Source organism: Engystomops pustulosus, chromosome 9 (assembly GCF_040894005.1).
Source record: "Engystomops pustulosus chromosome 9, aEngPut4.maternal, whole genome shotgun sequence".
NCBI classification, from domain to species: Eukaryota; Metazoa; Chordata; class Amphibia; order Anura; family Leptodactylidae; genus Engystomops; species Engystomops pustulosus.
Window position 1 is genome coordinate 68,020,998 of NC_092419.1, and position 23,627 is coordinate 68,044,624.

General features: G+C 45.7%; 35 pseudogenes; all 35 read left to right on the plus strand.

The window, feature by feature from the left end:
* The first annotated feature begins 222 nt into the window (after window positions 1-222).
* On the plus strand, window positions 223-341 carry LOC140093284 (5S ribosomal RNA; annotated as a pseudogene).
* Window positions 342-411: 70 nt separating this feature from the next.
* Window positions 412-530, plus strand: LOC140091476 (5S ribosomal RNA; annotated as a pseudogene).
* Window positions 531-600: 70 nt separating this feature from the next.
* LOC140100599 (5S ribosomal RNA) lies at window positions 601-719 on the plus strand (annotated as a pseudogene).
* A 70-nt stretch (window positions 720-789) lies between these two features.
* Window positions 790-908, plus strand: LOC140088324 (5S ribosomal RNA; annotated as a pseudogene).
* Window positions 909-978: 70 nt separating this feature from the next.
* LOC140100601 (5S ribosomal RNA) lies at window positions 979-1,097 on the plus strand (annotated as a pseudogene).
* A 70-nt stretch (window positions 1,098-1,167) lies between these two features.
* LOC140080822 (5S ribosomal RNA) lies at window positions 1,168-1,286 on the plus strand (annotated as a pseudogene).
* A 251-nt stretch (window positions 1,287-1,537) lies between these two features.
* On the plus strand, window positions 1,538-1,656 carry LOC140096346 (5S ribosomal RNA; annotated as a pseudogene).
* A 70-nt stretch (window positions 1,657-1,726) lies between these two features.
* Window positions 1,727-1,845, plus strand: LOC140100602 (5S ribosomal RNA; annotated as a pseudogene).
* Window positions 1,846-2,104: 259 nt separating this feature from the next.
* LOC140100603 (5S ribosomal RNA) lies at window positions 2,105-2,223 on the plus strand (annotated as a pseudogene).
* A 70-nt stretch (window positions 2,224-2,293) lies between these two features.
* LOC140090752 (5S ribosomal RNA) lies at window positions 2,294-2,412 on the plus strand (annotated as a pseudogene).
* Window positions 2,413-2,482: 70 nt separating this feature from the next.
* Window positions 2,483-2,601, plus strand: LOC140080823 (5S ribosomal RNA; annotated as a pseudogene).
* Window positions 2,602-2,671: 70 nt separating this feature from the next.
* LOC140100604 (5S ribosomal RNA) lies at window positions 2,672-2,790 on the plus strand (annotated as a pseudogene).
* Window positions 2,791-3,049: 259 nt separating this feature from the next.
* LOC140096047 (5S ribosomal RNA) lies at window positions 3,050-3,168 on the plus strand (annotated as a pseudogene).
* A 70-nt stretch (window positions 3,169-3,238) lies between these two features.
* LOC140100605 (5S ribosomal RNA) lies at window positions 3,239-3,357 on the plus strand (annotated as a pseudogene).
* A 70-nt stretch (window positions 3,358-3,427) lies between these two features.
* Window positions 3,428-3,546, plus strand: LOC140083085 (5S ribosomal RNA; annotated as a pseudogene).
* A 70-nt stretch (window positions 3,547-3,616) lies between these two features.
* Window positions 3,617-3,735, plus strand: LOC140083086 (5S ribosomal RNA; annotated as a pseudogene).
* A 251-nt stretch (window positions 3,736-3,986) lies between these two features.
* On the plus strand, window positions 3,987-4,105 carry LOC140083280 (5S ribosomal RNA; annotated as a pseudogene).
* A 70-nt stretch (window positions 4,106-4,175) lies between these two features.
* On the plus strand, window positions 4,176-4,294 carry LOC140080825 (5S ribosomal RNA; annotated as a pseudogene).
* A 70-nt stretch (window positions 4,295-4,364) lies between these two features.
* LOC140080826 (5S ribosomal RNA) lies at window positions 4,365-4,483 on the plus strand (annotated as a pseudogene).
* A 70-nt stretch (window positions 4,484-4,553) lies between these two features.
* Window positions 4,554-4,672, plus strand: LOC140086927 (5S ribosomal RNA; annotated as a pseudogene).
* Window positions 4,673-4,742: 70 nt separating this feature from the next.
* Window positions 4,743-4,861, plus strand: LOC140080828 (5S ribosomal RNA; annotated as a pseudogene).
* Window positions 4,862-4,931: 70 nt separating this feature from the next.
* LOC140092259 (5S ribosomal RNA) lies at window positions 4,932-5,050 on the plus strand (annotated as a pseudogene).
* A 70-nt stretch (window positions 5,051-5,120) lies between these two features.
* LOC140100607 (5S ribosomal RNA) lies at window positions 5,121-5,239 on the plus strand (annotated as a pseudogene).
* Window positions 5,240-5,309: 70 nt separating this feature from the next.
* Window positions 5,310-5,428, plus strand: LOC140090753 (5S ribosomal RNA; annotated as a pseudogene).
* A 70-nt stretch (window positions 5,429-5,498) lies between these two features.
* LOC140085523 (5S ribosomal RNA) lies at window positions 5,499-5,617 on the plus strand (annotated as a pseudogene).
* Window positions 5,618-5,876: 259 nt separating this feature from the next.
* On the plus strand, window positions 5,877-5,995 carry LOC140096049 (5S ribosomal RNA; annotated as a pseudogene).
* A 70-nt stretch (window positions 5,996-6,065) lies between these two features.
* Window positions 6,066-6,184, plus strand: LOC140100609 (5S ribosomal RNA; annotated as a pseudogene).
* A 440-nt stretch (window positions 6,185-6,624) lies between these two features.
* LOC140100610 (5S ribosomal RNA) lies at window positions 6,625-6,743 on the plus strand (annotated as a pseudogene).
* A 70-nt stretch (window positions 6,744-6,813) lies between these two features.
* LOC140086222 (5S ribosomal RNA) lies at window positions 6,814-6,932 on the plus strand (annotated as a pseudogene).
* A 70-nt stretch (window positions 6,933-7,002) lies between these two features.
* On the plus strand, window positions 7,003-7,121 carry LOC140081875 (5S ribosomal RNA; annotated as a pseudogene).
* A 251-nt stretch (window positions 7,122-7,372) lies between these two features.
* On the plus strand, window positions 7,373-7,491 carry LOC140100611 (5S ribosomal RNA; annotated as a pseudogene).
* A 70-nt stretch (window positions 7,492-7,561) lies between these two features.
* LOC140093265 (5S ribosomal RNA) lies at window positions 7,562-7,680 on the plus strand (annotated as a pseudogene).
* Window positions 7,681-7,750: 70 nt separating this feature from the next.
* Window positions 7,751-7,869, plus strand: LOC140089848 (5S ribosomal RNA; annotated as a pseudogene).
* A 70-nt stretch (window positions 7,870-7,939) lies between these two features.
* Window positions 7,940-8,058, plus strand: LOC140084372 (5S ribosomal RNA; annotated as a pseudogene).
* A 70-nt stretch (window positions 8,059-8,128) lies between these two features.
* Window positions 8,129-8,247, plus strand: LOC140094582 (5S ribosomal RNA; annotated as a pseudogene).
* Window positions 8,248-23,627: the final 15,380 nt, after the last annotated feature.

A 23,627-nucleotide genomic window follows, 5' to 3' on the forward strand; every position in this document is an offset into this window, starting at 1 on the left:
TCTATGAGATAGTAAAAGAAGGTTCAAATTGAACAGCTGCTGTCAACGGCCATTCTAAGCTGAATGTGCCTGCTCTCGTCAGATCGCAGCAGCTTAAGGCTTGGCAAGTACCAGCATGGGAGACTGGCTGGGAATCCCTAGTTCCGTTGACCTTTTTGAACCTGAAAATTGTGTTAGTTTCTCTATGAGATAGTAAAAGAAGGTTCAAATTGAACAGCTGCTGTCAACGGCCATTCTAAGCTGAATGTGCCTGCTCTCGTCAGATCGCAGCAGCAATGCAGCTTAAGGCTTGGCAAGTACCAGCATGGGAGACTGGCTGGGACTCCCAAGTTCCGTTGACCTTTTTGAACCTGAAAATTGTGTTAGTTTCTCTATGAGATAGTAAAAGAAGGTTCAAATTGAAAAGCTGCTGTCAACGGCCATTCTAAGCTGAATGTGCCTGCTCTCGTCAGATCGCAGCAGCAATGCAGCTTAAGGCTTGGCAAGTAACAGCATGGGAGACTGGCTGGGAATCCCAAGTTCCGTTGACCTTTTTGAACCTGAAAATTGTTAGTTTCTCTGTCAAAGATGGTAAAAGAAGGTTCAAATTGAACAGCTGCTGTCAACGGCCATTCTAAGCTGAATGTGCCTGCTCTCGTCAGATCGCAGCAGCAATGCAGCTTAAGGCTTGGCAAGTACCAGCATGGGAGACTGGCTGGGAATCCCAAGTTCCGTTGACCTTTTTGAACCTGAAAATTGTGTTAGTTTCTCTATGAGATAGTAAAAGAAGGTTCAAATTGAACAGCTGCTGTCAACGGCCATTCTAAGCTGAATGTGCCTGCTCTCGTCAGATCGCAGCAGCAATGCAGCTTAAGGCTTGGCAAGTACCAGCATGGGAGACTGGCTGGGAATCCCAAGTTCCGTTGAGCTTTTTGAACCTGAAAATTGTGTTAGTTTCTCTATGAGATAGTAAAAGAAGGTTCAAATTGAACAGCTGCTGTCAACGGCCATTCTAAGCTGAATGTGCCTGCTCTCGTCAGATCGCAGCAGCAATGCAGCTTAAGGCTTGGCAAGTACCAGCATGGGAGACTGGCTGGGAATCCCAAGTTCCGTTGACCTTTTTGAACCTGAAAATTGTGTTAGTTTCTCTATGAGATAGTAAAAGAAGGTTCAAATTGAACAGCTGCTGTCAACGGCCATTCTAAGCTGAATGTGCCTGCTCTCGTCAGATCGCAGCAGCAATGCAGCTTAAGGCTTGGCAAGTACCAGCATGGGAGACTGGCTGGGAATCCCAAGTTCTGTTGACCTTTTTGAACCTGAAAATTGTGTTAGTTTCTCTATGAGATAGTAAAAGAAGGTTCAAATTGAACAGCTGCTGTCAACGGCCATTCTAAGCTGAATGTGCCTGCTCTCGTCAGATCGCAGCAGCTTAAGGCTTGGCAAGTACCAGCATGGGAGACTGGCTGGGAATCCCAAGTTCCGTTGACCTTTTTGAACCTGAAAATTGTGTTAGTTTCTCTATGAGATAGTAAAAGAAGGTTCAAATTGAACAGCTGCTGTCAACAGCCATTCTAAGCTGAATGTGCATGCTCTCATCAGATCGCAGCAGCAATGCAGCTTAAGGCTTGGCAAGTACCAGCATGGGAGACTGGCTGGGAATCCCAAGTTCCGTTGACCTTTTTGAACCTTAAAATTGTGTTAGTTTCTCTATGAGATAGTAAAAGAAGGTTCAAATTGAACAGCTGCTGTCAACGGCCATTCTAAGCTGAATGTGCCTGCTCTCGTCAGATCGCAGCAGCAATGCAGCTTAAGGCTTGGCAAGTACCAGCATGGGAGACTGGCTGGGAATCCCAAGTTCCGTTGACCTTTTTGAACCTGAAAATTGTGTTAGTTTCTCTATGAGATAGTAAAAGAAGGTTCAAATTGAACAGCTGCTGTCAACGGCCATTCTAAGCTGAATGTGCCTGCTCTAGTCACATCGCAGCAACAATGCAGCTTAAGGCTTGGCAAGTACCAGCATGGGAGACTGGCTGGGAATCCCAAGTTCTGTTGACCTTTTTGAACCTGAAAATTGTTAGTTTCTCTGTCAAAGATGGTAAAAGAAGGTTCAAATTGAACAGCTGCTGTCAACGGCCATTCTAAGCTGAATGTGCCTGCTCTCGTCAGATCGCAGCAGCAATGCAGCTTAAGGCTTGGCAAGTACCAGCATGGGAGACTGGCTGGGAATCCCAAGTTCCGTTGACCTTTTTGAACCTGAAAATTGTGTTAGTTTCTCTATGAGATAGTAAAAGAAGGTTCAAACTGAACAGCTGCTGTCAACGGCCATTCTAAGCTGAATGTGCCTGCTCTCGTCAGATCGCAGCAGCAATGCAGCTTTAGGCTTGGCAAGTAACAGCATGGGAGACTGGCTGGGAATCCCAAGTTCCGTTGACCTTTTTGAACCTGAAAATTGTGTTAGTTTCTCTATGAGATAGTAAAAGAAGGTTCAAATTGAACAGCTGCTGTCAACGGCCATTCTAAGCTGAATGTGCCTGCTCTCGTCAGATCGCAGCAGCAATGCAGCTTAAGGCTTGGCAAGTACCAGCATGGGAGACTGGCTGGGAATCCCAAGTTCTGTTGACCTTTTTGAACCTGAAAATTGTGTTAGTTTCTCTATGAGATAGTAAAAGAAGGTTCAAATTGAACAGCTGCTGTCAACGGCCATTCTAAGCTGAATGTGCCTGCTCTCGTCAGATCGCAGCAGCAATGCAGCTTAAGGCTTGGCAAGTACCAGCATGGGAGACTGGCTGGGAATCCCAAGTTCCGTTGACCTTTTTGAACCTGAAAATTGTGTTAGTTTCTCTATGAGATAGTAAAAGAAGGTTCAAATTGAACAGCTGCTGTCAACGGCCATTCTAAGCTGAATCTGTGTGCTCTTGTCGGATCACAGCAGCGATGCGGCTTAAGGCTTGGCAAGTACCAGCATGGGAGACTGGCTGTGAATCCCAAGTTCCGTTGACCTTTTTGAACCTGAAAATTGTGTTAGTTTCTCTATGAGATAGTAAAAGAAGGTTCAAACTGAACAGCTGCTGTCAACGGCCCTTCTAAGCTGAATGTGCCTGCTCTCGTCAGATCGCAGCAGCAATGCAGCTTAAGGCTTGGCAAGTACCAGCATGGGAGACTGGCTGGGAATCCCAAGTTCCGTTGAGCTTTTTGAACCTGAAAATTGTGTTAGTTTCTCTATGAGATAGTAAAAGAAAGTAGAAATTAGGCAGCTGCTGTCAACGGCCATTCTAAGCTGAATGTGCCTGCTCTCGTCAGATCGCAGCAGCAATGCAGCTTAAGGCTTGGCAAGTACCAGCATGGGAGACTGGCTGGGAATCCCAAGTTCCGTTGACCTTTTTGAACCTGAAAATTGTTAGTTTCTCTGTCAAAGATGGTAAAAGAAGGTTCAAATTGAACAGCTGCTGTCAACGGCCATTCTAAGCTGAATGTGCCTGCTCTCGTTAGATCGCAGCAGCAATGCAGCTTAAGGCTTGGCAAGTACCAGCATGGGAGACTGGCTGGGAATCCCAAGTTCTGTTGACCTTTTTGAACCTGAAAATTGTGTTAGTTTTTCTATGAGATAGTAAAAGAAGGTTCAAATTGAACAGCTGCTGTCAACGGCCATTCTAAGCTGAATGTGCCTGCTCTCGTTAGATCGCAGCAGCAATGCAGCTTAAGGCTTGGCAAGTACCAGCATGGGAGACTGGCTGGGAATCCCAAGTTCTGTTGACCTTTTTGAACCTGAAAATTGTGTTAGTTTTTCTATGAGATAGTAAAAGAAGGTTCAAATTGAACAGCTGCTGTCAACGGCCATTCTAAGCTGAATGTGCCTGCTCTCGTCAGATCGCAGCAGCTTAAGGCTTGGCAAGTACCAGCATGGGAGACTGGCTGGGAATCCTAAGTTCCGTTGACCTTTTTGAACCTGAAAATTGTGTTAGTTTCTCTATGAGATATTAAAAGAAGGTTCAAATTGAACAGCTGCTGTCAACGGCCATTCTAAGCTGAATGTGCCTGCTCTCGTCAGATCGCAGCAGCAATGCAGCTTAAGGCTTGGCAAGTACCAGCATGGGAAACTGGCTGGGAATCCCAAGTTCCGTTGACCTTTTTGAACCTGAAAATTGTTAGTTTCTCTGTCAAAGATGGTAAAAGAAGGTTCAAATTGAACAGCTGCTGTCAACGGCCATTCTAAGCTGAATGTGCCTGCTCTCGTCAGATCGCAGCAGCAATGCAGCTTAAGGCTTGGCAAGTACCAGCATGGGAGACTGGCTGGGAATCCCAAGTTCTGTTGACCTTTTTGAACCTGAAAATTGTATTAGTTTTTCTATGAGATAGTAAAAGAAGGTTCAAATTGAACAGCTGCTGTCAACGGCCATTCTAAGCTGAATGTGCCTGCTCTCGTCAGATCGCAGCAGCAATGCAGCTTAAGGCTTGGCAAGTACCAGCATGGGAGACTGGCTGGGAATCCCAAGTTCTGTTGACCTTTTTGAACCTGAAAATTGTGTTAGTTTCTCTATGAGATAGTAAAAGAAGGTTCAAATTGAACAGCTGCTGTCAACGGCCATTCTAAGCTGAATGTGCCTGCTCTCGTCAGATTGCAGCAGCAATGCAGCTTAAGGCTTGGCAAGTACCAGCATGGGAGACTGGCTGGGAATCCCAAGTTCCGTTGACCTTTTTGAACCTGAAAATTGTGTTAGTTTCTCTATGAGATAGTAAAAGAAGGTTCAAATTGAACAGCTGCTGTCAACGGCCATTCTAAGCTGAATGTGCCTGCTCTCGTCAGATCGCAGCAGCAATGCAGCTTAAGGCTTGGCAAGTACCAGCATGGGAGACTGGCTGGGAATCCCAAGTTCTGTTGACCTTTTTGAACCTGAAAATTGTGTTAGTTTCTCTATGAGATAGTAAAAAAAGGTTCAAATTGAACAGCTGCTGTCAACGGCCATTCTAAGCCTAATGTGCCTGCTCTCGTCAGATCGCAGCAGCAATGCAGCTTAAGGCTTGGCAAGTACCAGCATGGGAGACTGGCTGGGAATCCCAAGTTCCGTTGACCTTTTTGAACCTGAAAATTGTGTTAGTTTCTCTATGAGATAGTAAAAGAAGGTTCAAATTGAACAGCTGCTGTCAACGGCCATTCTAAGCTGAATGTGCCTGCTCTCGTCAGATCGCAGCAGCAATGCAGCTTAAGGCTTGGCAAGTACCAGCATGGGAGACTGGCTGGGAATCCCAAGTTCCGTTGACCTTTTTGAACCTGAAAATTGTGTTAGTTTCTCTATGAGATAGTAAAAGAAGGTTCAAACTGAACAGCTGCTGTCAACGGCCATTCTAAGCTGAATGTGCCTGCTCTCGTCAGATCGCAGCAGCAATGCAGCTTTAGGCTTGGCAAGTAACAGCATGGGAGACTGGCTGGGAATCCCAAGTTCCGTTGACCTTTTTGAACCTGAAAATTGTGTTAGTTTCTCTATGAGATAGTAAAAGAAGGTTCAAATTGAACAGCTGCTGTCAACGGCAATTCTAAGCTGAATGTGCCTGCTCTCGTCAGATCGCAGCAGCAATGCAGCTTAAGGCTTGGCAAGTACCAGCATGGGAGACTGGCTGGGAATCCCAAGTTCTGTTGACCTTTTTGAACCTGAAAATTGTGTTAGTTTCTCTATGAGATAGTAAAAGAAGGTTCAAATTGAACAGCTGCTGTCAACGGCCATTCTAAGCTGAATGTGCGTGCTCTTGTCGGATCACAGCAGCGATGCGGCTTAAGGCTTGGCAAGTACCAGCATGGGAGACTGGCTGTGAATCCCAAGTTCCGTTGACCTTTTTGAACCTGAAAATTGTGTTAGTTTCTCTATGAGATAGTAAAAGAAGGTTCAAACTGAACAGCTGCTGTCAACGGCCCTTCTAAGCTGAATGTGCCTGCTCTCGTCAGATCGCAGCAGCAATGCAGCTTAAGGCTTGGCAAGTACCAGCATGGGAGACTGGCTGGGAATCCCAAGTTCCGTTGAGCTTTTTGAACCTGAAAATTGTGTTAGTTTCTCTATGAGATAGTAAAAGAAAGTAGAAATTAGGCAGCTGCTGTCAACGGCCATTCTAAGCTGAATGTGCCTGCTCTCGTCAGATCGCAGCAGCAATGCAGCTTAAGGCTTGGCAAGTACCAGCATGGGAGACTGGCTGGGAATCCCAAGTTCCGTTGACCTTTTTGAACCTGAAAATTGTTAGTTTCTCTGTCAAAGATGGTAAAAGAAGGTTCAAATTGAACAGCTGCTGTCAACGGCCATTCTAAGCTGAATGTGCCTGCTCTCGTCAGATCGCAGCAGCTTAAGGCTTGGCAAGTACCAGCATGGGAGACTGGCTGGGAATCCCAAGTTCCGTTGACCTTTTTGAACCTGAAAATTGTGTTAGTTTCTCTATGAGATAATAAAAGAAGGTTCAAATTGAACAGCTGCTGCTAACGGCCATTCTAAGCTGAATGTGCCTGCTCTCGTCAGTTCGCAGCAGCAATGCAGCTTAAGGCTTGGCAAGTACCAGCATGGGAGACTGGCTGGGAATCCTAAGTTCCGTTGACCTTTTTGAACCTGAAAATTGTGTTAGTTTCTCTATGAGATATTAAAAGAAGGTTCAAATTGAACAGCTGCTGTCAACGGCCATTCTAAGCTGAATGTGCCTGCTCTCGTCAGATCGCAGCAGCAATGCAGCTTAAGGCTTGGCAAGTACCAGCATGGGAGACTGGCTGGGAATCCCAAGTTCCGTTGACCTTTTTGAACCTGAAAATTGTTAGTTTCTCTGTCAAAGATGGTAAAAGAAGGTTCAAATTGAACAGCTGCTGTCAACGGCCATTCTAAGCTGAATGTGCCTGCTCTCGTCAGATCGCAGCAGCAATGCAGCTTAAGGCTTGGCAAGTACAAGCATGGGAGACTGGCTGGGAATCCCAAGTTCCGTTGACCTTTTTGAACCTGAAAATTGTGTTAGTTTCTCTATGAGATAGTAAAAGAAGGTTCAAATTGAACAGCTGCTGTCAACAGCCATTCTAAGCTGAATGTGCCTGCTCTCGTCAGATCGCAGCAGCAATGCAGCTTAAGGCTTGGCAAGTACCAGCATGGGAGACTGGCTGGGAATCCCAAGTTCTGTTGACCTTTTTGAACCTGAAAATTGTGTTAGTTTCTCTATGAGATAGTAAAAGAAGGTTCAAATTGAACAGCTGCTGTCAACGGCCATTCTAAGCTGAATGTGCCTGCTCTCGTCAGATCGCAGCAGCTTAAGGCTTGGCAAGTACCAGCATGGGAGACTGGCTGGGAATCCCAAGTTCCGTTGACCTTTTTGAACCTGAAAATTGTGTTAGTTTCTCTATGAGATAGTAAAAGAAGGTTCAAATTGAACAGCTGCTGTCAACGGCCATTCTAAGCTGAATGTGCCTGCTCTCGTCAGATCGCAGCAGCAATGCAGCTTAAGGCTTGGCAAGTACCAGCATGGGAGACTGGCTGGGAATCCCAAGTTCCGTTGACCTTTTTGAACCTGAAAATTGTTAGTTTCTCTGTCAAAGATGGTAAAAGAAGGTTCAAATTGAACAGCTGCTGTCAACGGCCATTCTAAGCTGAATGTGCCTGCTCTCGTCAGATCGCAGCAGCATTGCAGCTTAAGGCTTGGCAAGTACCAGCATGGGAGACTGGCTGGGAATCCCAAGTTCTGTTGACCTTTTTGAACCTGAAAATTGTGTTAGTTTCTCTATGAGATAGTAAAAGAAGGTTCAAATTGAACAGCTGCTGTCAACGGCCATTCTAAGCTGAATGTGCCTGCTCTCGTCAGATCGCAGCAGCAATGAAGCTTAAGGCTTGGCAAGTACCAGCATGGGAGACTGGCTGGGAATCCCAAGTTCCGTTGACCTTTTTGAACCTGAAAATTGTGTTAGTTTCTCTATGAGATAGTAAAAGAAGGTTCAAACTGAACAGCTGCTGTCAACGGCCATTCTAAGCTGAATGTGCCTGCTCTCGTCAGATCGCAGCATCAATGCAGCTTAAGGCTTGGCAAGTACCAGCATGGGAGACTGGCTGGGAATCCCAAGTTCCGTTGACCTTTTTGAACCTGAAAATTGTGTTAGTTTCTCTATGAGATAGTAAAAGAAGGTTCAAATTGAACAGCTGCTGTCAACAGCCATTCTCAGCTGAATGTGCCTGCTCTCGTCAGATTGCAGCAGCAATGCAGCTTAAGGCTTGGCAAGTACCAGCATGGGAGACTGGCTGGGAATCCCAAGTTCTGTTGACCTTTTTGAACCTGAAAATTGTGTTAGTTTCTCTATGAGATAGTAAAAGAAGGTTCAAATTGAACAGCTGCTGTCAACGGCCATTCTAAGCTGAATGTGCCTGCTCTCGTCAGATCGCAGCAGCTTAAGGCTTGGCAAGTACCAGCATGGGAGACTGGCTGGGAATCCCTAGTTCCGTTGACCTTTTTGAACCTGAAAATTGTGTTAGTTTCTCTATGAGATAGTAAAAGAAGGTTCAAATTGAACAGCTGCTGTCAACGGCCATTCTAAGCTGAATGTGCCTGCTCTCGTCAGATCGCAGCAGCAATGCAGCTTAAGGCTTGGCAAGTACCAGCATGGGAGACTGGCTGGGAATCCCATGTTCCGTTGACCTTTTTGAACCTGAAAATTGTGTTAGTTTCTCTATGAGATAGTAAAAGAAGGTTCAAATTGAACAGCTGCTGTCAACGGCCATTCTAAGCTGAATGTGCCTGCTCTCGTCAGATCGCAGCAGCAATGCAGCTTAAGGCTTGGCAAGTACCAGCATGGGAGACTGGCTGGGAATCCCAAGTTCCGTTGACCTTTTTGAACCTGAAAATTGTGTTAGTTTCTCTATGAGATAGTAAAAGAAGGTTCAAATTGAACAGCTGCTGTCAACGGCCATTCTAAGCTGAATGTGCCTGCTCTCGTCAGATCGCAGCAGCAATGCAGCTTAAGGCTTGGCAAGTACCAGCATGGGAGACTGGCTGGGAATCCCATGTTCCGTTGACCTTTTTGAACCTGAAAATTGTGTTAGTTTCTCTATGAGATAGTAAAAGAAGGTTCAAATTGAACAGCTGCTGTCAACGGCCATTCTAAGCTGAATGTGCCTGCTCTCGTCAGATCGCAGCAGCAATGCAGCTTAAGGCTTGGCAAGTACCAGCATGGGAGACTGGCTGGGAATCCCAAGTTCCGTTGACCTTTTTGAACCTGAAAATTGTTAGTTTCTCTGTCAAAGATGGTAAAAGAAGGTTCAAATTGAACAGCTGCTGTCAACGGCCATTCTAAGCTGAATGTGCCTGCTCTCGTCAGATCGCAGCAGCATTGCAGCTTAAGGCTTGGCAAGTACCAGCATGGGAGACTGGCTGGGAATCCCAAGTTCTGTTGACCTTTTTGAACCTGAAAATTGTGTTAGTTTCTCTATGAGATAGTAAAAGAAGGTTCAAATTGAACAGCTGCTGTCAACGGCCATTCTAAGCTGAATGTGCCTGCTCTCGTCAGATCGCAGCAGCAATGAAGCTTAAGGCTTGGCAAGTACCAGCATGGGAGACTGGCTGGGAATCCCAAGTTCCGTTGACCTTTTTGAACCTGAAAATTGTGTTAGTTTCTCTATGAGATAGTAAAAGAAGGTTCAAACTGAACAGCTGCTGTCAACGGCCATTCTAAGCTGAATGTGCCTGCTCTCGTCAGATCGCAGCATCAATGCAGCTTAAGGCTTGGCAAGTACCAGCATGGGAACTGGCTGGGAATCCCAAGTTCCGTTGACCTTTTTGAACCTGAAAATTGTGTTAGTTTCTCTATGAGATAGTAAAAGAAGGTTCAAATTGAACAGCTGCTGTCAACAGCCATTCTCAGCTGAATGTGCCTGCTCTCGTCAGATTGCAGCAGCAATGCAGCTTAAGGCTTGGCAAGTACCAGCATGGGAGACTGGCTGGGAATCCCAAGTTCTGTTGACCTTTTTGAACCTGAAAATTGTGTTAGTTTCTCTATGAGATAGTAAAAGAAGGTTCAAATTGAACAGCTGCTGTCAACGGCCATTCTAAGCTGAATGTGCCTGCTCTCGTCAGATCGCAGCAGCTTAAGGCTTGGCAAGTACCAGCATGGGAGACTGGCTGGGAATCCCTAGTTCCGTTGACCTTTTTGAACCTGAAAATTGTGTTAGTTTCTCTATGAGATAGTAAAAGAAGGTTCAAATTGAACAGCTGCTGTCAACGGCCATTCTAAGCTGAATGTGCCTGCTCTCGTCAGATCGCAGCAGCAATGCAGCTTAAGGCTTGGCAAGTACCAGCATGGGAGACTGGCTGGGAATCCCATGTTCCGTTGACCTTTTTGAACCTGAAAATTGTGTTAGTTTCTCTATGAGATAGTAAAAGAAGGTTCAAATTGAACAGCTGCTGTCAACGGCCATTCTAAGCTGAATGTGCCTGCTCTCGTCAGATCGCAGCAGCAATGCAGCTTAAGGCTTGGCAAGTACCAGCATGGGAGACTGGCTGGGAATCCCAAGTTCCGTTGACCTTTTTGAACCTGAAAATTGTTAGTTTCTCTGTCAAAGATGGTAAAAGAAGGTTCAAATTGAACAGCTGCTGTCAACGGCCATTCTAAGCTGAATGTGCCTGCTCTCGTCAGATCGCAGCAGCATTGCAGCTTAAGGCTTGGCAAGTACCAGCATGGGAGACTGGCTGGGAATCCCAAGTTCTGTTGACCTTTTTGAACCTGAAAATTGTGTTAGTTTCTCTATGAGATAGTAAAAGAAGGTTCAAATTGAACAGCTGCTGTCAACGGCCATTCTAAGCTGAATGTGCCTGCTCTCGTCAGATCGCAGCAGCAATGAAGCTTAAGGCTTGGCAAGTACCAGCATGGGAGACTGGCTGGGAATCCCAAGTTCCGTTGACCTTTTTGAACCTGAAAATTGTGTTAGTTTCTCTATGAGATAGTAAAAGAAGGTTCAAACTGAACAGCTGCTGTCAACGGCCATTCTAAGCTGAATGTGCCTGCTCTCGTCAGATCGCAGCATCAATGCAGCTTAAGGCTTGGCAAGTACCAGCATGGGAACTGGCTGGGAATCCCAAGTTCCGTTGACCTTTTTGAACCTGAAAATTGTGTTAGTTTCTCTATGAGATAGTAAAAGAAGGTTCAAATTGAACAGCTGCTGTCAACAGCCATTCTCAGCTGAATGTGCCTGCTCTCGTCAGATTGCAGCAGCAATGCAGCTTAAGGCTTGGCAAGTACCAGCATGGGAGACTGGCTGGGAATCCCAAGTTCTGTTGACCTTTTTGAACCTGAAAATTGTGTTAGTTTCTCTATGAGATAGTAAAAGAAGGTTCAAATTGAACAGCTGCTGTCAACGGCCATTCTAAGCTGAATGTGCCTGCTCTCGTCAGATCGCAGCAGCTTAAGGCTTGGCAAGTACCAGCATGGGAGACTGGCTGGGAATCCCTAGTTCCGTTGACCTTTTTGAACCTGAAAATTGTGTTAGTTTCTCTATGAGATAGTAAAAGAAGGTTCAAATTGAACAGCTGCTGTCAACGGCCATTCTAAGCTGAATGTGCCTGCTCTCGTCAGATCGCAGCAGCAATGCAGCTTAAGGCTTGGCAAGTACCAGCATGGGAGACTGGCTGGGAATCCCATGTTCCGTTGACCTTTTTGAACCTGAAAATTGTGTTAGTTTCTCTATGAGATAGTAAAAGAAGGTTCAAATTGAAAAGCTGCTGTCAACGGCCATTCTAAGCTGAATGTGCCTGCTCTCGTCAGATCGCAGCAGCAATGCAGCTTAAGGCTTGGCAAGTAACAGCATGGGAGACTGGCTGGGAATCCCAAGTTCCGTTGACCTTTTTGAACCTGAAAATTGTTAGTTTCTCTGTCAAAGATGGTAAAAGAAGGTTCAAATTGAACAGCTGCTGTCAACGGCCATTCTAAGCTGAATGTGCCTGCTCTCGTCAGATCGCAGCAGCAATGCAGCTTAAGGCTTGGCAAGTACCAGCATGGGAGACTGGCTGGGAATCCCAAGTTCCGTTGACCTTTTTGAACCTGAAAATTGTGTTAGTTTCTCTATGAGATAGTAAAAGAAGGTTCAAATTGAACAGCTGCTGTCAACGGCCATTCTAAGCTGAATGTGCCTGCTCTCGTCAGATCGCAGCAGCAATGCAGCTTAAGGCTTGGCAAGTACCAGCATGGGAGACTGGCTGGGAATCCCAAGTTCCGTTGAGCTTTTTGAACCTGAAAATTGTGTTAGTTTCTCTATGAGATAGTAAAAGAAGGTTCAAATTGAACAGCTGCTGTCAACGGCCATTCTAAGCTGAATGTGCCTGCTCTCGTCAGATCGCAGCAGCAATGCAGCTTAAGGCTTGGCAAGTACCAGCATGGGAGACTGGCTGGGAATCCCAAGTTCCGTTGACCTTTTTGAACCTGAAAATTGTGTTAGTTTCTCTATGAGATAGTAAAAGAAGGTTCAAATTGAACAGCTGCTGTCAACGGCCATTCTAAGCTGAATGTGCCTGCTCTCGTCAGATCGCAGCAGCAATGCAGCTTAAGGCTTGGCAAGTACCAGCATGGGAGACTGGCTGGGAATCCCAAGTTCCGTTGACCTTTTTGAACCTGAAAATTGTGTTAGTTTCTCTATGAGATAGTAAAAGAAGGTTCAAATTGAACAGCTGCTGTCAACGGCCATTCTAAGCTGAATGTGCCTGCTCTCGTCAGATCGCAGCAGCAATGCAGCTTAAGGCTTGGCAAGTACCAGCATGGGAGACTGGCTGGGAATCCCAAGTTCCGTTGAGCTTTTTGAACCTGAAAATTGTGTTAGTTTCTCTATGAGATAGTAAAAGAAGGTTCAAATTGAACAGCTGCTGTCAACGGCCATTCTAAGCTGAATGTGCCTGCTCTCGTCAGATCGCAGCAGCAATGCAGCTTAAGGCTTGGCAAGTACCAGCATGGGAGACTGGCTGGGAATCCCAAGTTCCGTTGACCTTTTTGAACCTGAAAATTGTGTTAGTTTCTCTATGAGATAGTAAAAGAAGGTTCAAATTGAACAGCTGCTGTCAACGGCCATTCTAAGCTGAATGTGCCTGCTCTCGTCAGATCGCAGCAGCAATGCAGCTTAAGGCTTGGCAAGTACCAGCATGGGAGACTGGCTGGGAATCCCAAGTTCTGTTGACCTTTTTGAACCTGAAAATTGTGTTAGTTTCTCTATGAGATAGTAAAAGAAGGTTCAAATTGAACAGCTGCTGTCAACGGCCATTCTAAGCTGAATGTGCCTGCTCTCGTCAGATCGCAGCAGCTTAAGGCTTGGCAAGTACCAGCATGGGAGACTGGCTGGGAATCCCAAGTTCCGTTGACCTTTTTGAACCTGAAAATTGTGTTAGTTTCTCTATGAGATAGTAAAAGAAGGTTCAAATTGAACAGCTGCTGTCAACAGCCATTCTAAGCTGAATGTGCATGCTCTCATCAGATCGCAGCAGCAATGCAGCTTAAGGCTTGGCAAGTACCAGCATGGGAGACTGGCTGGGAATCCCAAGTTCCGTTGACCTTTTTGAACCTTAAAATTGTGTTAGTTTCTCTATGAGATATTAAAAGAAGGTTCAAATTGAACAGCTGCTGTCAACGGCCATTCTAAGCTGAATGTGCCTGCTCTCGTCAGATCGCAGCAGCAATGCAGCTTAAGGCTTGGCAAGTACCAGCATGGGAGACTGGCTGGGAATCCCAAGTTCCGTTGACCTTTTTGAACCTGAAAATTGTGTTAGTTTCTCTATGAGATAGTAAAAGAAGGTTCAAATTGAACAGCTGCTGTCAACGGCCATTCTAAGCTGAATGTGCCTGCTCTAGTCACATCGCAGCAACAATGCAGCTTAAGGCTTGGCAAGTACCAGCATGGGAGACTGGCTGGGAATCCCAAGTTCTGTTGACCTTTTTGAACCTGAAAATTGTTAGTTTCTCTGTCAAAGATGGTAAAAGAAGGTTCAAATTGAACAGCTGCTGTCAACGGCCATTCTAAGCTGAATGTGCCTGCTCTCGTCAGATCGCAGCAGCAATGCAGCTTAAGGCTTGGCAAGTACCAGCATGGGAGACTGGCTGGGAATCCCAAGTTCCGTTGACCTTTTTGAACCTGAAAATTGTGTTAGTTTCTCTATGAGATAGTAAAAGAAGGTTCAAACTGAACAGCTGCTGTCAACGGCCATTCTAAGCTGAATGTGCCTGCTCTCGTCAGATCGCAGCAGCAATGCAGCTTTAGGCTTGGCAAGTAACAGCATGGGAGACTGGCTGGGAATCCCAAGTTCCGTTGACCTTTTTGAACCTGAAAATTGTGTTAGTTTCTCTATGAGATAGTAAAAGAAGGTTCAAATTGAACAGCTGCTGTCAACGGCCATTCTAAGCTGAATGTGCCTGCTCTCGTCAGATCGCAGCAGCAATGCAGCTTAAGGCTTGGCAAGTACCAGCATGGGAGACTGGCTGGGAATCCCAAGTTCTGTTGACCTTTTTGAACCTGAAAATTGTGTTAGTTTCTCTATGAGATAGTAAAAGAAGGTTCAAATTGAACAGCTGCTGTCAACGGCCATTCTAAGCTGAATGTGCCTGCTCTCGTCAGATCGCAGCAGCAATGCAGCTTAAGGCTTGGCAAGTACCAGCATGGGAGACTGGCTGGGAATCCCAAGTTCCGTTGACCTTTTTGAACCTGAAAATTGTGTTAGTTTCTTTATGAGATAGTAAAAGAAGGTTCAAATTGAACAGCTGCTGTCAACGGCCATTCTAAGCTGAATCTGTGTGCTCTTGTCGGATCACAGCAGCGATGCGGCTTAAGGCTTGGCAAGTACCAGCATGGGAGACTGGCTGTGAATCCCAAGTTCCGTTGACCTTTTTGAACCTGAAAATTGTGTTAGTTTCTCTATGAGATAGTAAAAGAAGGTTCAAACTGAACAGCTGCTGTCAACGGCCCTTCTAAGCTGAATGTGCCTGCTCTCGTCAGATCGCAGCAGCAATGCAGCTTAAGGCTTGGCAAGTACCAGCATGGGAGACTGGCTGGGAATCCCAAGTTCCGTTGAGCTTTTTGAACCTGAAAATTGTGTTAGTTTCTCTATGAGATAGTAAAAGAAAGTAGAAATTAGGCAGCTGCTGTCAACGGCCATTCTAAGCTGAATGTGCCTGCTCTCGTCAGATCGCAGCAGCAATGCAGCTTAAGGCTTGGCAAGTACCAGCATGGGAGACTGGCTGGGAATCCCAAGTTCCGTTGACCTTTTTGAACCTGAAAATTGTTAGTTTCTCTGTCAAAGATGGTAAAAGAAGGTTCAAATTGAACAGCTGCTGTCAACGGCCATTCTAAGCTGAATGTGCCTGCTCTCGTTAGATCGCAGCAGCAATGCAGCTTAAGGCTTGGCAAGTACCAGCATGGGAGACTGGCTGGGAATCCCAAGTTCTGTTGACCTTTTTGAACCTGAAAATTGTGTTAGTTTTTCTATGAGATAGTAAAAGAAGGTTCAAATTGAACAGCTGCTGTCAACGGCCATTCTAAGCTGAATGTGCCTGCTCTCGTTAGATCGCAGCAGCAATGCAGCTTAAGGCTTGGCAAGTACCAGCATGGGAGACTGGCTGGGAATCCCAAGTTCTGTTGACCTTTTTGAACCTGAAAATTGTGTTAGTTTTTCTATGAGATAGTAAAAGAAGGTTCAAATTGAACAGCTGCTGTCAACGGCCATTCTAAGCTGAATGTGCCTGCTCTCGTCAGATCGCAGCAGCTTAAGGCTTGGCAAGTACCAGCATGGGAGACTGGCTGGGAATCCCAAGTTCCGTTGACCTTTTTGAACCTGAAAATTGTGTTAGTTTCTCTATGAGATAGTAAAAGAAGGTTCAAATTGAACAGCTGCTGCTAACGGCCATTCTAAGCTGAATGTGCCTGCTCTCGTCAGTTCGCAGCAGCAATGCAGCTTAAGGCTTGGCAAGTACCAGCATGGGAGACTGGCTGGGAATCCTAAGTTCCGTTGACCTTTTTGAACCTGAAAATTGTGTTAGTTTCTCTATGAGATATTAAAAGAAGGTTCAAATTGAACAGCTGCTGTCAACGGCCATTCTAAGCTGAATGTGCCTGCTCTCGTCAGATCGCAGCAGCAATGCAGCTTAAGGCTTGGCAAGTACCAGCATGGGAAACTGGCTGGGAATCCCAAGTTCCGTTGACCTTTTTGAACCTGAAAATTGTTAGTTTCTCTGTCAAAGATGGTAAAAGAAGGTTCAAATTGAACAGCTGCTGTCAACGGCCATTCTAAGCTGAATGTGCCTGCTCTCGTCAGATCGCAGCAGCAATGCAGCTTAAGGCTTGGCAAGTACCAGCATGGGAGACTGGCTGGGAATCCCAAGTTCTGTTGACCTTTTTGAACCTGAAAATTGTATTAGTTTTTCTATGAGATAGTAAAAGAAGGTTCAAATTGAACAGCTGCTGTCAACGGCCATTCTAAGCTGAATGTGCCTGCTCTCGTCAGATCGCAGCAGCAATGCAGCTTAAGGCTTGGCAAGTACCAGCATGGGAGACTGGCTGGGAATCCCAAGTTCTGTTGACCTTTTTGAACCTGAAAATTGTGTTAGTTTCTCTATGAGATAGTAAAAGAAGGTTCAAATTGAACAGCTGCTGTCAACGGCCATTCTAAGCTGAATGTGCCTGCTCTCGTCAGATTGCAGCAGCAATGCAGCTTAAGGCTTGGCAAGTACCAGCATGGGAGACTGGCTGGGAATCCCAAGTTCCGTTGACCTTTTTGAACCTGAAAATTGTGTTAGTTTCTCTATGAGATAGTAAAAGAAGGTTCAAATTGAACAGCTGCTGTCAACGGCCATTCTAAGCTGAATGTGCCTGCTCTCGTCAGATCGCAGCAGCAATGCAGCTTAAGGCTTGGCAAGTACCAGCATGGGAGACTGGCTGGGAATCCCAAGTTCTGTTGACCTTTTTGAACCTGAAAATTGTGTTAGTTTCTCTATGAGATAGTAAAAAAAGGTTCAAATTGAACAGCTGCTGTCAACGGCCATTCTAAGCCTAATGTGCCTGCTCTCGTCAGATCGCAGCAGCAATGCAGCTTAAGGCTTGGCAAGTACCAGCATGGGAGACTGGCTGGGAATCCCAAGTTCCGTTGACCTTTTTGAACCTGAAAATTGTGTTAGTTTCTCTATGAGATAGTAAAAGAAGGTTCAAATTGAACAGCTGCTGTCAACGGCCATTCTAAGCTGAATGTGCCTGCTCTCGTCAGATCGCAGCAGCAATGCAGCTTAAGGCTTGGCAAGTACCAGCATGGGAGACTGGCTGGGAATCCCAAGTTCCGTTGACCTTTTTGAACCTGAAAATTGTGTTAGTTTCTCTATGAGATAGTAAAAGAAGGTTCAAACTGAACAGCTGCTGTCAACGGCCATTCTAAGCTGAATGTGCCTGCTCTCGTCAGATCGCAGCAGCAATGCAGCTTTAGGCTTGGCAAGTAACAGCATGGGAGACTGGCTGGGAATCCCAAGTTCCGTTGACCTTTTTGAACCTGAAAATTGTGTTAGTTTCTCTATGAGATAGTAAAAGAAGGTTCAAATTGAACAGCTGCTGTCAACGGCAATTCTAAGCTGAATGTGCCTGCTCTCGTCAGATCGCAGCAGCAATGCAGCTTAAGGCTTGGCAAGTACCAGCATGGGAGACTGGCTGGGAATCCCAAGTTCTGTTGACCTTTTTGAACCTGAAAATTGTGTTAGTTTCTCTATGAGATAGTAAAAGAAGGTTCAAATTGAACAGCTGCTGTCAACGGCCATTCTAAGCTGAATGTGCGTGCTCTTGTCGGATCACAGCAGCGATGCGGCTTAAGGCTTGGCAAGTACCAGCATGGGAGACTGGCTGTGAATCCCAAGTTCCGTTGACCTTTTTGAACCTGAAAATTGTGTTAGTTTCTCTATGAGATAGTAAAAGAAGGTTCAAACTGAACAGCTGCTGTCAACGGCCCTTCTAAGCTGAATGTGCCTGCTCTCGTCAGATCGCAGCAGCAATGCAGCTTAAGGCTTGGCAAGTACCAGCATGGGAGACTGGCTGGGAATCCCAAGTTCCGTTGAGCTTTTTGAACCTGAAAATTGTGTTAGTTTCTCTATGAGATAGTAAAAGAAAGTAGAAATTAGGCAGCTGCTGTCAACGGCCATTCTAAGCTGAATGTGCCTGCTCTCGTCAGATCGCAGCAGCAATGCAGCTTAAGGCTTGGCAAGTACCAGCATGGGAGACTGGCTGGGAATCCCAAGTTCCGTTGACCTTTTTGAACCTGAAAATTGTTAGTTTCTCTGTCAAAGATGGTAAAAGAAGGTTCAAATTGAACAGCTGCTGTCAACGGCCATTCTAAGCTGAATGTGCCTGCTCTCGTCAGATCGCAGCAGCTTAAGGCTTGGCAAGTACCAGCATGGGAGACTGGCTGGGAATCCCAAGTTCCGTTGACCTTTTTGAACCTGAAAATTGTGTTAGTTTCTCTATGAGATAATAAAAGAAGGTTCAAATTGAACAGCTGCTGCTAACGGCCATTCTAAGCTGAATGTGCCTGCTCTCGTCAGTTCGCAGCAGCAATGCAGCTTAAGGCTTGGCAAGTACCAGCATGGGAGACTGGCTGGGAATCCTAAGTTCCGTTGACCTTTTTGAACCTGAAAATTGTGTTAGTTTCTCTATGAGATATTAAAAGAAGGTTCAAATTGAACAGCTGCTGTCAACGGCCATTCTAAGCTGAATGTGCCTGCTCTCGTCAGATCGCAGCAGCAATGCAGCTTAAGGCTTGGCAAGTACCAGCATGGGAGACTGGCTGGGAATCCCAAGTTCCGTTGACCTTTTTGAACCTGAAAATTGTTAGTTTCTCTGTCAAAGATGGTAAAAGAAGGTTCAAATTGAACAGCTGCTGTCAACGGCCATTCTAAGCTGAATGTGCCTGCTCTCGTCAGATCGCAGCAGCAATGCAGCTTAAGGCTTGGCAAGTACCAGCATGGGAGACTGGCTGGGAATCCCAAGTTCTGTTGACCTTTTTGAACCTGAAAATTGTGTTAGTTTTTCTATGAGATAGTAAAAGAAGGTTCAAATTGAACAGCTGCTGTCAACGGCCATTCTAAGCTGAATGTGCCTGCTCTCGTCAGATCGCAGCAGCAATGCAGCTTAAGGCTTGGCAAGTACAAGCATGGGAGACTGGCTGGGAATCCCAAGTTCCGTTGACCTTTTTGAACCTGAAAATTGTGTTAGTTTCTCTATGAGATAGTAAAAGAAGGTTCAAATTGAACAGCTGCTGTCAACAGCCATTCTAAGCTGAATGTGCCTGCTCTCGTCAGATCGCAGCAGCAATGCAGCTTAAGGCTTGGCAAGTACCAGCATGGGAGACTGGCTGGGAATCCCAAGTTCTGTTGACCTTTTTGAACCTGAAAATTGTGTTAGTTTCTCTATGAGATAGTAAAAGAAGGTTCAAATTGAACAGCTGCTGTCAACGGCCATTCTAAGCTGAATGTGCCTGCTCTCGTCAGATCGCAGCAGCTTAAGGCTTGGCAAGTACCAGCATGGGAGACTGGCTGGGAATCCCAAGTTCCGTTGACCTTTTTGAACCTGAAAATTGTGTTAGTTTCTCTATGAGATAGTAAAAGAAGGTTCAAATTGAACAGCTGCTGTCAACGGCCATTCTAAGCTGAATGTGCCTGCTCTCGTCAGATCGCAGCAGCAATGCAGCTTAAGGCTTGGCAAGTACCAGCATGGGAGACTGGCTGGGAATCCCAAGTTCCGTTGACCTTTTTGAACCTGAAAATTGTTAGTTTCTCTGTCAAAGATGGTAAAAGAAGGTTCAAATTGAACAGCTGCTGTCAACGGCCATTCTAAGCTGAATGTGCCTGCTCTCGTCAGATCGCAGCAGCATTGCAGCTTAAGGCTTGGCAAGTACCAGCATGGGAGACTGGCTGGGAATCCCAAGTTCTGTTGACCTTTTTGAACCTGAAAATTGTGTTAGTTTCTCTATGAGATAGTAAAAGAAGGTTCAAATTGAACAGCTGCTGTCAACGGCCATTCTAAGCTGAATGTGCCTGCTCTCGTCAGATCGCAGCAGCAATGAAGCTTAAGGCTTGGCAAGTACCAGCATGGGAGACTGGCTGGGAATCCCAAGTTCCGTTGACCTTTTTGAACCTGAAAATTGTGTTAGTTTCTCTATGAGATAGTAAAAGAAGGTTCAAACTGAACAGCTGCTGTCAACGGCCATTCTAAGCTGAATGTGCCTGCTCTCGTCAGATCGCAGCATCAATGCAGCTTAAGGCTTGGCAAGTACCAGCATGGGAGACTGGCTGGGAATCCCAAGTTCCGTTGACCTTTTTGAACCTGAAAATTGTGTTAGTTTCTCTATGAGATAGTAAAAGAAGGTTCAAATTGAACAGCTGCTGTCAACAGCCATTCTCAGCTGAATGTGCCTGCTCTCGTCAGATTGCAGCAGCAATGCAGCTTAAGGCTTGGCAAGTACCAGCATGGGAGACTGGCTGGGAATCCCAAGTTCTGTTGACCTTTTTGAACCTGAAAATTGTGTTAGTTTCTCTATGAGATAGTAAAAGAAGGTTCAAATTGAACAGCTGCTGTCAACGGCCATTCTAAGCTGAATGTGCCTGCTCTCGTCAGATCGCAGCAGCTTAAGGCTTGGCAAGTACCAGCATGGGAGACTGGCTGGGAATCCCTAGTTCCGTTGACCTTTTTGAACCTGAAAATTGTGTTAGTTTCTCTATGAGATAGTAAAAGAAGGTTCAAATTGAACAGCTGCTGTCAACGGCCATTCTAAGCTGAATGTGCCTGCTCTCGTCAGATCGCAGCAGCAATGCAGCTTAAGGCTTGGCAAGTACCAGCATGGGAGACTGGCTGGGAATCCCATGTTCCGTTGACCTTTTTGAACCTGAAAATTGTGTTAGTTTCTCTATGAGATAGTAAAAGAAGGTTCAAATTGAACAGCTGCTGTCAACGGCCATTCTAAGCTGAATGTGCCTGCTCTCGTCAGATCGCAGCAGCAATGCAGCTTAAGGCTTGGCAAGTACCAGCATGGGAGACTGGCTGGGAATCCCAAGTTCCGTTGACCTTTTTGAACCTGAAAATTGTGTTAGTTTCTCTATGAGATAGTAAAAGAAGGTTCAAATTGAACAGCTGCTGTCAACGGCCATTCTAAGCTGAATGTGCCTGCTCTCGTCAGATCGCAGCAGCAATGCAGCTTAAGGCTTGGCAAGTACCAGCATGGGAGACTGGCTGGGAATCCCATGTTCCGTTGACCTTTTTGAACCTGAAAATTGTGTTAGTTTCTCTATGAGATAGTAAAAGAAGGTTCAAATTGAACAGCTGCTGTCAACGGCCATTCTAAGCTGAATGTGCCTGCTCTCGTCAGATCGCAGCAGCAATGCAGCTTAAGGCTTGGCAAGTACCAGCATGGGAGACTGGCTGGGAATCCCAAGTTCCGTTGACCTTTTTGAACCTGAAAATTGTTAGTTTCTCTGTCAAAGATGGTAAAAGAAGGTTCAAATTGAACAGCTGCTGTCAACGGCCATTCTAAGCTGAATGTGCCTGCTCTCGTCAGATCGCAGCAGCATTGCAGCTTAAGGCTTGGCAAGTACCAGCATGGGAGACTGGCTGGGAATCCCAAGTTCTGTTGACCTTTTTGAACCTGAAAATTGTGTTAGTTTCTCTATGAGATAGTAAAAGAAGGTTCAAATTGAACAGCTGCTGTCAACGGCCATTCTAAGCTGAATGTGCCTGCTCTCGTCAGATCGCAGCAGCAATGAAGCTTAAGGCTTGGCAAGTACCAGCATGGGAGACTGGCTGGGAATCCCAAGTTCCGTTGACCTTTTTGAACCTGAAAATTGTGTTAGTTTCTCTATGAGATAGTAAAAGAAGGTTCAAATTGAACAGCTGCTGTCAACAGCCATTCTCAGCTGAATGTGCCTGCTCTCGTCAGATTGCAGCAGCAATGCAGCTTAAGGCTTGGCAAGTACCAGCATGGGAGACTGGCTGGGAATCCCAAGTTCTGTTGACCTTTTTGAACCTGAAAATTGTGTTAGTTTCTCTATGAGATAGTAAAAGAAGGTTCAAATTGAACAGCTGCTGTCAACGGCCATTCTAAGCTGAATGTGCCTGCTCTCGTCAGATCGCAGCAGCTTAAGGCTTGGCAAGTACCAGCATGGGAGACTGGCTGGGAATCCCTAGTTCCGTTGACCTTTTTGAACCTGAAAATTGTGTTAGTTTCTCTATGAGATAGTAAAAGAAGGTTCAAATTGAACAGCTGCTGTCAACGGCCATTCTAAGCTGAATGTGCCTGCTCTCGTCAGATCGCAGCAGCAATGCAGCTTAAGGCTTGGCAAGTACCAGCATGGGAGACTGGCTGGGAATCCCATGTTCCGTTGACCTTTTTGAACCTGAAAATTGTGTTAGTTTCTCTATGAGATAGTAAAAGAAGGTTCAAATTGAACAGCTGCTGTCAACGGCCATTCTAAGCTGAATGTGCCTGCTCTCGTCAGATCGCAGCAGCAATGCAGCTTAAGGCTTGGCAAGTACCAGCATGGGAGACTGGCTGGGAATCCCAAGTTCCGTTGACCTTTTTGAACCTGAAAATTGTTAGTTTCTCTGTCAAAGATGGTAAAAGAAGGTTCAAATTGAACAGCTGCTGTCAACGGCCATTCTAAGCTGAATGTGCCTGCTCTCGTCAGATCGCAGCAGCATTGCAGCTTAAGGCTTGGCAAGTACCAGCATGGGAGACTGGCTGGGAATCCCAAGTTCTGTTGACCTTTTTGAACCTGAAAATTGTGTTAGTTTCTCTATGAGATAGTAAAAGAAGGTTCAAATTGAACAGCTGCTGTCAACGGCCATTCTAAGCTGAATGTGCCTGCTCTCGTCAGATCGCAGCAGCAATGAAGCTTAAGGCTTGGCAAGTACCAGCATGGGAGACTGGCTGGGAATCCCAAGTTCCGTTGACCTTTTTGAACCTGAAAATTGTGTTAGTTTCTCTATGAGATAGTAAAAGAAGGTTCAAACTGAACAGCTGCTGTCAACGGCCATTCTAAGCTGAATGTGCCTGCTCTCGTCAGATCGCAGCATCAATGCAGCTTAAGGTTTGGCAAGTACCAGCATGGGAACTGGCTGGGAATCCCAAGTTCCGTTGACCTTTTTGAACCTGAAAATTGTGTTAGTTTCTCTATGAGATAGTAAAAGAAGGTTCAAATTGAACAGCTGCTGTCAACAGCCATTCTCAGCTGAATGTGCCTGCTCTCGTCAGATTGCAGCAGCAATGCAGCTTAAGGCTTGGCAAGTACCAGCATGGGAGACTGGCTGGGAATCCCAAGTTCTGTTGACCTTTTTGAACCTGAAAATTGTGTTAGTTTCTCTATGAGATAGTAAAAGAAGGTTCAAATTGAACAGCTGCTGTCAACGGCCATTCTAAGCTGAATGTGCCTGCTCTCGTCAGATCGCAGCAGCTTAAGGCTTGGCAAGTACCAGCATGGGAGACTGGCTGGGAATCCCTAGTTCCGTTGACCTTTTTGAACCTGAAAATTGTGTTAGTTTCTCTATGAGATAGTAAAAGAAGGTTCAAATTGAACAGCTGCTGTCAACGGCCATTCTAAGCTGAATGTGCCTGCTCTCGTCAGATCGCAGCAGCAATGCAGCTTAAGGCTTGGCAAGTACCAGCAT